This window comes from Somniosus microcephalus, chromosome 8 (assembly GCF_052327205.1).
Source record: "Somniosus microcephalus isolate GS21.2 chromosome 8, FLI_Smic_1.0, whole genome shotgun sequence".
In the NCBI taxonomy this organism is placed as follows: domain Eukaryota; kingdom Metazoa; phylum Chordata; class Chondrichthyes; order Squaliformes; family Somniosidae; genus Somniosus; species Somniosus microcephalus.
Window position 1 is genome coordinate 273,954,394 of NC_140994.1, and position 15,910 is coordinate 273,970,303.

Sequence of the window (15,910 nt, forward strand, 5' to 3'; positions counted from 1 at the left end):
TTTTGACTTTTACCGGTGATGGGACTGTTACTGGCATTGGGACTATTACCGGTGCTGGGACTATTACCGGTGCTGGGACTGTTACCGGTGTTGGGACTGTTCCCGGTGTTGGGATTGTTACCGGTGCTGGGACTGTTACCGGTGTTTGGACTTTTACTGGAGTTGGGTCTGTTACCGGTGTTGGGATTGTTACCGGTTCAGTGTCTGTTACCGTAGGTGGGTCTGTTACCAGTGATGGGACTGTTACCGGTGCTGGGACTGTTACTAGTGTTTGGACTGTTACCGGTGTTCGGACTGATACCGGTGATGGGACTGATACCGGTGTTGGGACTGTTACAGGTGTTCTGACTGATACCAGTGATGGGACTGATACCGGTGTTGGGACTGTCACCGGTGCTGGGACTGTTACCAGTGTTGGGACTGTTACCGGTGCTGGGATTGTTACTGGTGTTTTGGCTTTTACCAGTGATGGGACTGTTACTGGTGTTGGGACTATTACCGGTGCTGGGACTATTACCGGTGCTGGGAATGTTACCGGTGTTGGGACTGTTCCCGGTGTTGGGATTGTTACCGGTCCTGGGACTGTTACCGGTGTTGAGATTGTTTCTGGAGTTTGGTCTGTTACCGGTTTTGGGACAGTTACCAGTGTTGGGAATGTTACCGGTGTTGGGACTGATACCGGTGCTGGGACTGTTACTGGTGTTGGGACTGCTACCGGTGTTGGGACTGTTACCAGTTTTGGGTCTGTTACCAGTGCTGGGACTGTTATCGGTGTTGGGGCTGTTACCGATGCTGGGACTGTTAACAGTGTTGGGACTGTTACCACTGTTGGGTCTGTTACCGGTGTTGGGACTGTTACTGGTGTTGGGACTGTTACAGTTGTTGTGATTATTACCGTTGTTGGGTCTGTTTCTGATGTTGGTACTTTTACCATTGTTGCGTCTATTACCGGTATTGGGACTGATACCAGTGCTGGGACTGTTACCGGTGTTGGGACTGTTACTGGTGTTGTGTCTGTTAGCAGTGATGGGACTATTACCGGTGTTGGGACTGTTAACGTTGTTGGGACTATTTCCGTTGTTGGGACTATTACCGGTGTTTGGACTGTTACCAGTGCTGGTACTGTTACTGGTGCTGGGTCTGTTACCGGTGAAGGGTCTGTTACTGGTGATGGGACTGTTAATGGTGTTGGGACTCTTACCAGTGTTGGGACTGTTACCGGTGCTAGGAATATTACCGGTGTTGGGACTGTTACCAGGGTTGGGACTGTTACTGGTGTTGTGTATGTTACCGGTGCTGGGACTGGTACCGGTGTTCGGACTGTTACCAGTTCTGGGACTGTTAACTGTGTTGGGAATGTTACTGGTGTTTGGACTGATACCGGTGATGAGACTGATACTTGTGTTGGGACAGTTACTGGTGATGGGAGTGTTACCGGTGTTGGGACTGTTACCGGTGCTGGGACTGTTACCGGTGTTGGGACTGTTATCGGTGCTGGGACTGTTACCGGTGTTGGGACTGTTACCAATGCTGGGATTGTTACCAGTGTTTTGGCTTTTACCGGTGATGGGACTGTTACTGGTGTTGGGATTATTACAGGTGTTGTATCTATTACCGGTATTGGGACTGATACCGGTGCTGGGACTGTTACCGGTGTTGGGACTGTTACCGGTGCTGGGACATTTAACGGTGTTGTGACTGTTACCTGTGTTGGGACTGTTACCGGTGCTGGGACTGTTACTGGTGTTGGGTCTGTTACCGGTGCTGGGACTGTTACCGGTGCCGGGACTGTTACCTTTGTTGGGACTATTACCGGTGTTGGGACTGTTACCGGTGTTGGGACTGTTACTGGTGCTGATACTGTTACCGGTGCTGGTACTGTTACCGGTGCTGGGACTGTTCCCAGTACTGGGGCTGTTACCGGTGAGGGGACTGTTCCCGGTGTTGGGACACTTACCGGTGTTGGGACCTTTACCAGTGCTGGGAATGTTACCCATGTTGGGACTGGTGTTGTGTATGTTACCGGTGCTGGGACTGTTACTGGTTTTGGGACATTACCAGTGCTGGGACTGCTATCGGTGTTGGGTCTGTTACAGGTATTGGGTCTCTTACCAGTGTTGGGCATGTTACCGGTGCTGGGACTGTTACTGGTGTTGGGACTGTTATCGGTGTTGGCACTGTTACCGGTGTTGGGACTGTTACCAGTTCTGGGACTGTTACTGGTGTTGGGATTGTTACCGGAGTTGGGAGTGTTACCGGTGTTCGGACTGATACCAGTGATGGGACTGATACCGGTGATGGGACTGATACTGGTGTTGGGACAGTTACCGGTGATGGGACTGTTACCGGTGTTGGGTCTGTTACCAGTGCTGGGACTGTTACCATTGTTTGGACTATTACCAGTGTTGGGTCTGTTACCGGTGTTGGGACTGTTATCGGTGTTGGGACTGTTACCGTTGTTGGGACTATTATCGTTGTTGGGACTGTTACCAGTGCTGATACTGTTACCGGTGCTGTTACTGTTACCGGTGCTGGGACTGTTACTGGTGCTGGGGCTGTTACCGGTGAGGGGACTGTTACCGGTGTTGGGATTCTTACCGGTGTTGGGACCTTTACCGGTGCTGGGAATGTTACCGGTGTTGGGACTGTTACTGGGGTTGGGACTGTTACCGGTGTTGTGTATGTTACCGGTGCTGGGACTGTTACCGGTTTTGGGATGTTACCAGTGCTGGGACTGCTATCGGTGTTGGGTCTGTTACAGGTGTTGGGTCTCTTACCAGTGTTGGGCATGTTACCGGTGTTGGGACTGTTACCGGTGGTGGGTCTGTTACCGGTGCTGGGACTGTTACCTGTGTTGGGTCTGTTACCGGTGCTGGGACTGTTACTGGTGTTGGGACTGTTACCAGTTCTGGGACTGTTACTGGTGTTGGGATTGTTACCGGAGTTGCGAGTGTTACCGGTATTCGGACTGATATCGGTGATGGGACTGATACTAGTGTTGGGACAGTTGCCGGTGATGGGACGGTTACCGGTGTTTGGACTGTTACCGGTGTTGGGACTGATATCGGCGATGGGACTGATACTGGTGTTGGGACAGTTACCGATGATGGGACTGTTACCGGTGTTGGGACTGATATCGGCGATGGGACTGATACTGGTGTTGGGACAGTTACCGATGATGGGACTGTTACCGGTGTTGGGACTGTTACCGGTGCTATGGCTGTTACCGGTGTTCAGACTGATACCAGTGATGGGACTGATACCAGTGTTGGGACTGTTACCAGTGTTGAGACTGTTACCGGTGCTCGAACTGTTGCTGGTGATGTGATTGTTACCGGTGTTGGGACTGTTAAAGGTGATGGGGCTGTTACCGGTGTTGGGGCTGCTACCGGTGTTGGGACTGTTCCTGATGATGGTACTGTTACCGGTGTTGAGTCTGTTACCGGTGTTGGGAATGTTACCAGTGCTGGGACTGTTACCGGTGTTGGGACTGTTACCGGTGTTGGGACTGTTACCGGTGCTGATACTGTTACCGGTGCTGGTACTGTTACCGGTGCTAGGACTGTTACCGGTGCTGGGGCTGTTACCGGTGAGGGGACTGTTACCGGTGTTGGGACCCTTACCGGTGTTGGGACCTTTACCAGTGCTGGGAATGTTACCCATGTTGGGACTGTTACTGGGGTTGGGACTGTTACCGGTTTTGGGATGTTACCAGTGCTGGGACTGCTATTGGTGTTGGGTCTGTTACAGGTATTGGGTCTCTTAACTGTGTTGGGCATGTTACCGGTGTTGGGACTGTTACCGGTGCAGCATCTGTTACCGGTGGTGGGTCTGTTACTGGTGCAGCGACTGTTACCGGTGTTGGGTCTGTTACCAGTGCTGGGACTGTTACTGGTGTTGGGACTGTTATCGGTGTTGGCACTGTTACCGGTGTTGGGACTGTTACCAGTTCTGGGACTGTTACTGGTGTTGGGATTGTTACCGGAGTTGGGAGTGTTACCGGTGTTCGGACTGATACCGGTGATGGGACTGATACTGGTGTTGGGACAGTTACCAGTGATGGGACTGTTACCGGTGTTGGGACTGTTACCAGTTCTGGGACTGTTACCGGTGTTGGGACTGTTACCGGTGTTCGGACTGATACCGGTGATGGGACTGATACTGGTGTTGGGACAGTTACCGGTGATGGGACTGTTACTGGTGTTGGGTCTGTTACCGGTGCTGGGACTGTTACCGGTGCTGGGACTGTTACCGTTGTTGGGACTATTACCGGTGTTGGGTCTGTTACCGGTGTTGGGGCTGTCACCGGTGTTGGGACTGTTACCGTTGTTGGGACTATTATCGTTGTTGGGACTGTTACCAGTGCTGACACTGTTACTGGTGCTGGTACTTTTACCGGTGCTGGGATTGTTACCGGTGCTGGGGCTGTTACCGGTGAGGGGACTGTTACCGGTGTTGGGACTCTTACTGGTGTTGGGACCTTTACCGGTGCTGGGAATGTTACCGGTGTTGGGACTGTTACTGGGTTTGGGACTGTTACTGGTGTTGTGTATGTTACCGGTGCTGGGACTGTTACCGGTTTTGGGATGTTACCAGTGCTGTGTTTGCTATCGGTGTTGGGTCTGTTACAGATGTTGAGCCTCTTACCAGTGTTGGGCATGTTACCGGGTTGGAACTGTTACCGGTGCAGCATCTGTTACCGGTGGTGGGTCTGTTACCAGTGCTGGGACTGTTACCTGTGTTGGGTCTGTTACCGGTGCTGGGACAGTTACTGGTGTTGGGACTGTTACCAGTTCTGGGACTGTTACTGGTGTTGGGATTGTTGCCATAGTTGTGAGTGTTACCGGTGTTTGGACTGATATCAGTGATGGGTCTGATACTGGTGTTGGGACAGTTACCGGTGATGGGACTGTTACTGGTTTTACGATGTTACCGGTGTTGGGACTGTTACCAGTTCTGGGACTGTTACCGGTGTTGGGACTGTTACCGGTGTACGGACTGATACCGGTGATGGGACTGAAACTGGTGTTGGGACAGTTTCCGGTGATGGGACTGTTACCGGTGTTGGGACTGTTATCGGTGCTATGACTGTTACTGGTGTTCAGACTGATACTGGTGATGGGACTGATACCAGTGTTAGGACTGATACCGGTGTTGGGACTGTTACCGGTGCGGGGACTGTTACCGGAGTTGTGACTGTTACTGGTGTTTGGACTGTTACCGGTGTTGGGACTGTTACTGGTTTTGGGACTGCTACTGGTGATAGGACTGTTACCGGTGTTGTGACTGTTACTGGTGTTGGGACTGTTACCGGTGTTGGGAATGTTGCCGGTGTTGGGACTGTTACCGGTGCTGGGACTGTTACCAGTGCTGGGACTGTTACCAGCGTTGGGAATGTTTCCGGTGCTGGGACTGTTACCGGTGCTGGGACTGTTACCAGTGTTGGGATTGTTACCAGTGTTGGGACTGTTACCAGTGTTGGGCCTGTTACCGGTGTTGGGTCTGTTAGTGGAGTTGGGACTGTTACCAGTGCAGGGTCTGTTACCAGTGTTGGGACTGTTACTGGTGCTGGGACTGTTACCGGTGGTGCATCTATTACCAGTGCTGGGATTGTTACCAGTGTTGGGACTGTTTCCGTTGATGGGACTGTTGCCAGTGATGGGACTGTTACCGGTGTTTGGACTGTTACAGGTGTTGGGACTGTTACTGGTGATGGGAATGTTACCGGTGTCGGGGCTGTTACCGGTGTTGGGACTGTTACTGGAGTTGTGACTGTTACTGGTGTTGGGACTGTCACAGGTGATGGGACTGTTACTGGAGTTGGGACTGTTTTCGTTGATGGGACTGTTACCGGTGATGGGACTGTTACCGGTGTTGGGACTGTTAAAGGTGTTGGGACTGTTACCGGTGTTGGGACTGTTTTCGTTGATGGGACTGTTACCGGTGATGGGACTGTTACCGGTGTTGGGACTGTTAAAGGTGTTGGGACTGTTACTGATGATGGGATTGTCACCAGTGCTGGTTCTGTTACTGGTGCTGGGAGTGTTACCGGTACTGGGATTATTACCAGTGCTGGGACTGTTACCAGTGTTGGGACTATTCCCAGTGTTGGGACTATTACCGATATTGAGAATTTTACTGGTGTTAGGAATGACACCGGTGTTGGGACGATTATCGGTGTTGGGACTGTTACCAGTGCTGGGTCTGTTACCAGTGTTTGGACTGACACCGGTGTTGGGACTGTAACCGGTGCTAGGAATGTTACTGGTGTTGGGACTTTTTCCGGTGTTCGGACTGTTACCGGTGCTGGGAATGTTACCAGTGTTGGGACTGTTACCGGTGTTGGGACTGTTACCGGTGTTGGGACTGTTACCGGTGCTGGGACTGTTACTGTTGCTGGGACTGTTACTGGTGCTGGAACGTGACCAGCGTTGGGAATGTTTCCGTTGTTGGGACTATTACCAGTGCTGGGATTGTTTATAGTTTGGGACTGTTATCAGTGTTGGGCCTGTTACCGGTGTTGGGTCTGTTACTGGTGTTGGGACTGTTACCGGTGTTGGGACTGTTACCAGTGCAGGGTCTGTTACCAGTGTTGGGCCTGTTACCGGTGCTGGGACTGTTACCGGTGGTGCGTCTATTACCAGTGCTGGGACTGTTACCAGTGTTGGGACTGTTTCTGTTGATGGGACTGTTACCGGAGTTGTGACTGTTACTGGTGTTGGGACTGTTACTGGAGATGGGACTGTTACTGGTGATGGGACTGTTACTGGTGTTGGGAATGTTACCATTGTTGGGACTGTTACTGGTACTGGGACTGTTACCAGATTTGGGTCTGTTACCAGTGTTGGGACTGTTACAGGTGCTGCTTCTGTTGCCAGTGCTTGTTCTGTTACTGGTGCTGGGACTGTTACTGGTGTTGGGATTGTTACCGGTGCTGGTTCTGTTGCCGGTGCTGGGTCTGTTACAAGTGTTGGGACTATTACTGGTGTTGCGACTGTTACCGGTGTTAGGACTGACACCGGTGTTGGGACTATTATCGGGGCTGGGACTGTTACCAGTGTTAGGACTGACACCGGTGTTTGGGCTGGCACTGGTGTTGGGACTCTCACCAGTGCTGCTTCTGTTACTGGTGTTGGTTCTGTTACCGGTGCTGTTTCTGTTACCGGTGCTGTTTCTGTTACCGGTGCTGGGTCTGTTACCGATGCTGGGAATATTACCGGTGCTGGGACTGTTACCGGTGGTGCATCTATTACCAGTTCTGGGATTGTTACCAGTGTTGGGACTGTTTCCGTTGATGGGACTGTTGCCAGTGATGGGACTGTTACCGGTGTTTGGACTGTTACAGGTGTTGGGACTGTTACTGGTGATGGGACTGTTACCGGTGTCGGGGCTGTTACCGGTGTTGGGACTGTTACTGGAGTTGTGACTGTTACTGGTGTTGGGACTGTTACAGGTGATGGGACTGTTACCGGTGTTGAGTCTGTTACCGGTGTTGGGACTGTTACTGGAGTTGTGACTGTTACTGGTGTTGGGACTGTTACAGGTGTTGGGACTGTTACCGGTGTTGGGACTGTTTTCGTTGATGGGACTGTTACCGGTGATGGGACTGTTACCGGTGTTGGGACTGTTAAAGGTGTTGGGACTGTTACTGATGATGGGACTGTCACCAGTGCTGGTTCTGTTACCGGTGCTGGGAGTGTTACCGGTACTGGGATTATTACCAGTGCTGGGACTGTTACCAGTGTTGGGACTATTCCCAGTGTTGGGACTATTACCGATATTGGGAATTTTACTGGTGTTAGGAATGACACCGGTGTTGGGACGATTATCGGTGTTGGGACTGTTACCGGTGCTGGGTCTGTTACCAGTGTTTGGACTGACACCGGTGTTGGGACTGTAACCGGTGCTAGGAATGTTACTGGTGTTGGGACTTTTTCCGGTGTTCGGACTGTTACCAGTGCTGGGAATGTTACCAGTGTTGGGACTGTTACCGGTGTTGGGACTGTTACCGGTGCTGGGACTGTTACTGTTGCTGGGACTGTTACTGGTGCTGGAACGTGACCAGCGTTGGGAATGTTTCCGTTGTTGGGACTATTACCAGTGCTGGGATTGTTTATAGTGTTGGGACTGTTACCAGTGTTGGGCCTGTTACCGGTGTTGGGTCTGTTACTGGTGTTGGGACTGTTACCGGTGTTGGGACTGTTACCAGTGCGGGGTCTGTTACCAGTGTTGGGCCTGTTACCGGTGCTGGGACTGTTACCGGTGGTGCGTCTATTACCAGTGCTGGGACTGTTACCAGTGTTGGGACTGTTTCTGTTGATGGGACTGTTACCGGAGTTGTGACTGTTACTGGTGTTGGGACTGTTACTGGAGATGGGACTGTTACTGGTGATGGGACTGTTACTGGTGTTGGGAATGTTACCATTGTTGGGACTGTTACTGGTACTGGGACTGTTACCAGATTTGGGTCTGTTACCAGTGTTGGGACTGTTACAGGTGCTGCTTCTGTTGCCAGTGCTTGTTCTGTTACGGGTGCTGGGACTGTTACTGGTGTTGGGATTGTTACCGGTGCTGGTTCTGTTGCCGGTGCTGGGTCTGTTACAAGTGTTGGGACTATTACTGGTGTTGCGACTGTTACCGGTGTTAGGACTGACACCGGTGTTGGGACTATTATCGGGGCTGGGACTGTTACCAGTGTTAGGACTGACACCGCTGTTTGGGCTGGCACTGGTGTTGGGACTCTCACCAGTGCTGCTTCTGTTACTGGTGTTGGTTCTGTTACCGGTGCTGTTTCTGTTACCGGTGCTGTTTCTGTTACCGGTGCTGGGTCTGTTACCGATGCTGGGAATATTACCGGTGCTGGGACTGTTACCGGTGGTGCATCTATTACCAGTGCTGGGATTGTTACCAATGTTGGGACTGTTTCCGTTGATGGGACTGTTGCCAGTGATGGGACTGTTACCGGTGTTTGGACTGTTACAGGTGTTGGGACTGTTACTGCTGATGGGACTGTTACCGGTGTCAGGGCTGTTACCGGTGTTGGGACTGTTACTGATGATGGGACTGTTACTGGTGTTGAGTCTGTTACCGGTGTTGGGACTGTTACTGGAGTTGTGACTGTTTTCGTTGATGGGACTGTTACCGGTGATGGGACTGTTACCGGTGTTGGGACTGTTAAAGGTGTTGGGACTGTTACTGATGATGGGACTGTCACCAGTGCTGGTTCTGTTACCGGTGCTGGGAGTGTTACCGGTACTGGGATTATTACCAGTGCTGGGACTGTTACCAGTGTTGGGACTATTCCCAGTGTTGGGACTATTACCGATATTGGGAATTTTACTGGTGTTAGGAATGACACCGGTGTTGGGACGATTATCGGTGTTGGGACTGTTACCGGTGCTGGGTCTGTTACCAGTGTTTGGACTGACACCGGTGTTGGGACTGTAACCGGTGCTAGGAATGTTACTGGTGTTGGGACTTTTTCCGGTGTTCAGACTGTTACCGGTGCTGGGAATGTTACCAGTGTTGGGTCTGTTACCGGTGTTGGGACTGTTACCGGTGCTGGGACTGTTACTGTTGCTGGGACTGTTACTGGTGCTGGAACGTGACCAGCGTTGGGAATGTTTCCGTTGTTGGGACTATTACCAGTGCTGGGATTGTTTATAGTGTTGGGACTGTTACCAGTGTTGGGCCTGTTACCGGTGTTGGGTCTGTTACTGGTGTTGGGACTGTTACCGGTGTTGGGACTGTTACCAGTGCAGGGTCTGTTACCAGTGTTGGGCCTGTTACCGGTGCTGGGACTGTTACCGGTGGTGCGTCTATTACCAGTGCTGGGACTGTTACCAGTGTTGGGACTGTTTCTGTTGATGGGACTGTTACCGGAGTTGTGACTGTTACTGGTGTTGGGACTGTTACTGGAGATGGGACTGTTACTGGTGATGGGACTGTTACTGGTGTTGGGAATGTTACCATTGTTGGGACTGTTACTGGTACTGGGACTGTTACCAGATTTGGGTCTGTTACCAGTGTTGGGACTGTTACAGGTGCTGCTTCTGTTGCCAGTGCTTGTTCTGTTATTGGTGCTGGGACTGTTACTGGTGTTGGGATTGTTACCGGTGCTGGTTCTGTTGCCGGTGCTGGGTCTGTTACAAGTGTTGGGACTATTACTGGTGTTGTGACTGTTACCGGTGTTAGGACTGACACCGGTGTTGGGACTATTATCGGGGCTGGGACTGTTACCAGTGTTAGGACTGACACCGCTGTTTGGGCTGGCACTGGTGTTGGGACTCTCACCAGTGCTGCTTCTGTTACTGGTGTTGGTTCTGTTACCGGTGCTGTTTCTGTTACCGGTGCTGTTTCTGTTACCGGTGCTGGGTCTGTTACCGATGCTGGGAATATTACCAGTGTTGGGACTGTTACCGGTGCTGTTTCTGTTACTGGTGTTGGTTCTGTTACTGGTGCTGGGACTGTTACCGGTGTTGGGACTGTTACTGGTGCTGGTTCTGTTACCGATGTTGGGACTGTTACCGATGTTGGACTGACAACGGTGTTTGGACAATTACTGGTGTTGGGACTGTTACTGGTGTTGGGACTGTTACTGGTGTTAGGACTGTTACCGGTGCTAGGACTGTTTCCGATACTTGGACTGTCACTGGAGCGGGGACTGTTACCGGTGCTGTTTCTGTTACCAGTGCTGTTTCTGTTACCGGTGCTGGGTCTGTTACCGGTGCTGGGACTTTTTCCGGTGTTCGGACTGTTACCTGTGTTGGGAAAGTTTCCGGTGATGGGACTGTTACTGGTGCTGTTTCTGTTACCGGTGTTGGTTCTGTTACTGGTGCTGGGACTGTTAGCGGTGTTGGGACTGTTACCGGTGCTGGTTCTGTTACCGATGTTGGGGATGTTATCGATGTTGGACTGACAACGGTGTTCGGACTATTACTGGTGTTGGGACTGTTACTGGTGTTGAGACTGTTACTGGTGTTGCGACTATTCCTGGTTTTAGGACTGTTACCGGTGCTGGGACTGTCACCGGGAGTCGGACTGTTACTGGAGCTGGGACTGTTACCGGTGTTGGGACTGTTACCAGTGCAGAGTCTGTTACCGGTGTTGGGACTGTTACCGGTGCTGGGACTGTTAACGGTGGTGCGTCTATTAACAGTGCTGGGACTGTTACCAGTGTTGGGACTGTTTCTGTTGATGGGACTGTTACTGGTGATGGGACTGTTACCGGAGTTGTGACTGTTACTGGTGTTGGGACTGTTACCGGTGTTGGGACTGTTACCATTGCAGGGTCTGTTACCAGTGCAGGGTCTGTTACCAGTGTTGTGACTGTTTCTGTTGATGAGACTGTTACCGGGGATGGGACTGTTACTGGTGATGGGACTGTTGCCGGTGTTGTGACTGTTACCGGTGTTGGGACTGTTACTGGTGATGGGACTGTTACTGGTGTTGGGACTGTTACCAGTGTTGGGACTGTTACTGGTGATGGGACTGTTGCTGGAGTTGTGACTGTTACCAGTGTTGGGACTGTTACCGGTGCTCGGACTGTTACCATTGTTGGGGCTGTTACTGGTGTTGGGGCTGTTACTGGTACTGGGACTGTTACCAGATTTGGGTCTGTTACCAGTGTTGGGACTGTTACTGGTGATGGGACTGTTACTGGTGTTGGGACTGTTACCAGTGTTGGGACTGTTACCGGTGCTCGGACTGTTACCGTTGTTGGGGCTGTTACTGGTGTTGGGGCTGTTACTGGTACTGGGACTGTTACCAGATTTGGGTCTGTTACCAGTGTTGGGACTGTTACAGGTGCTGCTTCTGTTGCCAGTGTTGGTTCTGTTACCGGTGCTGGGTCTGTTACAAGTGTTGGGACTGTTACCGGTGTTAGGACTGACACCGGTGTTGGGACTATTATCGGGGCTGGGACTGTTACCAGTGTTGGGACTGTTACCGGTGTTAGGACTGGCACTGGTGTTGGGGCTCTTACCAGTGCTGCTTCTGTTACTGGTGTTGGTTCTGTTACCAGTGCTGTTTCAGTTACTGGTGCTGTTTCTGTTACCGGTGCTGGGTCTATTACTGATGCTGGGAATATTACCGGTGTTGGGACGGTTACCGGTGCTGTTTCTGTTATTGGTGTTGGTTCTGTTACTGGTGCTGGGACTGTTACCGGTGCTGGGACTGTTACCGGTGGTGCGTCTATTTCTAGTGCTGGGACTGTTACCAGTGTTGGGACTGTTTCCGTTGATGGGACTGTTACCGGTAATGGGACTGTTACCGGTGTTGGGACTGTTACTGGTGTTGGGACTGTTACTGGTCATGGGACTGTTACCAGAGTTGTGACTGTTACTGATGATGGGACTGTTACCGGTGTTGAGTCTGTTACCGGTGCTGGACTGTTACTGGTGCTGGGACTGTTACCGGTGTTGGGACTGTTACCGGTGCTGGTTCTGTTACCGGTGCTGGGAGTGTTACCGGTGCTGGGAATGTTACCGGTGCTGGGACTGTTACCAGTGTTGGGGCTATTACCAGTTTTGGGACTATTACCGATGTTGGGACTTTTACTGGTGTTTTGACTGGCACCGGTGTTGGGACGATTATCGGTATTGGGACTGTTACCGGTGCTGGGACTGTTACCGGTGTTAGGACTGACACCTTGTTGGGACTATTAACTGTGCTGGGAATGTTACCGGTGTTGGGACTTTTTCCGGTGTTCGGACTGTTACCTGTGTTGGGAAAGTTTCCGATGATGGGACTGTTACCGGTGCTGGGACTGTTACCGGTGTTGGGACTGTTACCGGTGTTGGGACTGTTATTGGAGTTGGGACTGTTACCAGTGTTCAAACTGATATCGGTGATGGGACTGATACTGGTGTTGGGACAGTTTCCGGTGATGGGACTGTTACCGGTGTTGGGACTGTTACCGGTGCTATGACTGTTACTGGTGTTCAGACTGATACCGGTGATGGGACTGATACCAGTGTTAGGACTGATACCGGTGTTGGGACTGTTACCGGTGCTGGGAATGTTACCGGAGTTGTGACTGTTACTGGTGTTGGGACTGTTACCGGTGTTGAGTCTGTAACCGGTGCTGGGACCGTTACCGGTGCTGGTACTGTTACCGGTGTTGGGACTGTTACCGGTGTTGGGACTGTTACTGGTGTTGGGACTGTTATTGGAGTTGGGACTGTTACCAGTGTTCGGACTGATACCGGTGATGGGACTGATACTGGTGTTGGGACAGTTTCCGGTGATGGGACTGTTACCGGTGTTGGGTCTGTTACCGGTGCTATGCCTGTTACTGGTGTTCAGACTGATACCGGTGATTGGACTGATACCAGTGTTAGGACTGATACCGGTGTTGGTTCTGTTACCAGTGCTGGGAGTGTTACCAGTGCTGGGACTGTTACTGATGATGGGACTGTTACCAGTGTTGGGACTATTACCAGTTTTGGGACTATTACCGATGTTGGGATTTTACTGGTGTTAGGACTGACACCGGTGTTGGGACGATTATCGGTGTTGGGACTGTTACTGCTGCTGGGACTGTTACCGGTGTTAAGGACTGACACCGCTGTTGGGACTATTACCGGTGCTGGGAATGTTACCGTTGTTGGGACTTTTTCCGGTGTTCGGACTGTTACCTGTGTTGGGAAAGATACCGGTGTTGGGACTGTTACCGGTGTTGGGACTGTTACCAGTGCTGGGACTGTTACTGGTCCTGGGACTGTTACTGTTGCTGGGACTGTTACCGGTGCTGGGACTGTTACCAGTGCTGGGACTGTTACCAGTGTTGGGAATGTTTCCAGTGTTGGGACTGTTACCGGTGCTGGGACTGTTACCAGTGTTGGGAATATTTACCAGTGTTGGAATTGTTACCGGTGTTGGGCCTGTTACCGGTGCTGGGACTGTTACCAGTGGTGCGTCTATTACCAGTGCTGGGACTGTTACCAGTGTTGGGACTGTTTCCGTTGATGGGACTGTTACCGGGGATGGGACTCTTACCGGTGTTGGGACTGTGACTGGTGTTGGGACTGTTACTGGTGATGTGACTGTTACTGGAGTTGTGACTGTTACCGGTGTTGGGACTGTTACTGGTGATGGGACTGTTGCCGGTGCTGGGGCTGTTGCCGGTGATGGGATTGTTACTGGTGTTGGGACTGTTACAGGTGATGGGACTGTTACCGGTGTTGGGGCTGATACCAGTGTTGGTTCTGTTACCGGTGCTGGGACTGCTAGCGGTGTTGGGACTGTTACCAGTGCTGGTTCTGTTACCGGTGCTGGGCGTGTTACCGGTGCTGGGAATGTACCGGTGCTGGGACTGTTAACAGTGTTGGGACTATTCCCAGTGTTGGGACTTTTACCGATGTTGGGAATTTTACTGGTGTTAGGAATGACACCGGCGTTGGGACGATTATCGGTGTTGGGACTGTTACCAGTGCTGGGACTGTTACCGGTGTTAGAACTGACACCGGTGTTGGGACTGTTACCAGTGCTGGGAATGTTACTGGTGTTGGGACTTTTTCCGGTGTTCGGACTGTTACCGGTGCTGGGAATGTTACCAGTGTTGGGACTGTTTCCGTTGATGGGACTGTTACCGGTGTTGGGACTGTTACTGGTGTTGGGACTGTTACTGGTCATGGGACTGTTACCGGAGTTGTGACTGTTACTGATGATGGGACTGTTACCGGTGTTGAGTCTGTTACCGGTACTGGACTGTTACTGGTGCTGGGACTGTTACCGGTGTTGGGACTGTTACCGATGCTGGTTCTGTTACCGGTGCTGGGAGTGTTACCGGTGCTGGGAATGTTACCGGTGCTGGGACTGTTACCAGTGTTGGGACTATTACCAGTTTTGGGACTATTACCGATGTTGGGACTTTTACTGGTGTTTTGACTGGCACCGGTGTTGGGACGATTATCGGTATTGGGACTGTTACCGGTGCTGGGACTGTTACCAGTCTTAGGACTGACACCTTGTTGGGACTATTAACTGTGCTGGGAATGTTACCGGTGTTGGGACTTTTTCCGGTGTTCGGACTGTTACCTGTGTTGGGAAAGTTTCCGATGATGGGACTGTTACCGGTGCTGGGACTGTTACCGGTGTTGGGACTGTTACTGGTGTTGGGACTGTTATTGGAGTTGGGACTGTTACCAGTGTTCGGACTGATACCGGTGATGGGACTGATACTGGTGTTGGGACAGTTTCCGGTGATGGGACTGTTACCGGTGTTGGGCCTGTTACCGGAGTTGTGACTGTTACTGGTGTTTGGACTGTTACCGGTGTTGGGATTGTTACTGGTGTTAGGACTGTTACTGGTGATGGGACTGTTACCGGAGTTGGGACTGTTACTGGTGATGGGACTGTTACCGGTGTTGGGACTGTTACCGGTTTTGGGACTGTTACTGATGATGCGACTGTTACCGGTGTTGAGTCTGTAACCGGTGCTGGGACCGTTACCGGTGCTAGGACTGTTACTGGTGTTGGAACTGTTACTGGTGCTGGTTCTGTTACCAGTGCTGGGAGTGTTACCAGTGCTGGGACTGTTACCGGTGCTGGGACTGTTACCAGTGTTGGGACTATTACCAGTTTTGGGACTATTACCGATGTTGGGATTTTACTGGTGTTAGGACTGACACCGGTGTTGGGACGATTATCGGTATTGGGACTGTTACCGGTGTTGGGACTGTTACTGGTGTTGGGACTGTTACTGCTACTGGGACTGTTACCAGTGTTGGGTTTGTTGCTGGTGCTGGTTATGTTACCGGTGTTGGGACTGTTACCGGTGTTGGGACTGTTTCCATTGATGGGACTAGTACCGGTGATGGGACTGTTACTGATGCTGGGACTGTTACCGGTGGTGCGTCTATTACCAGTGCTGGGATTGTTACCAGTGTTGGGACTGTTTCCGTTGATG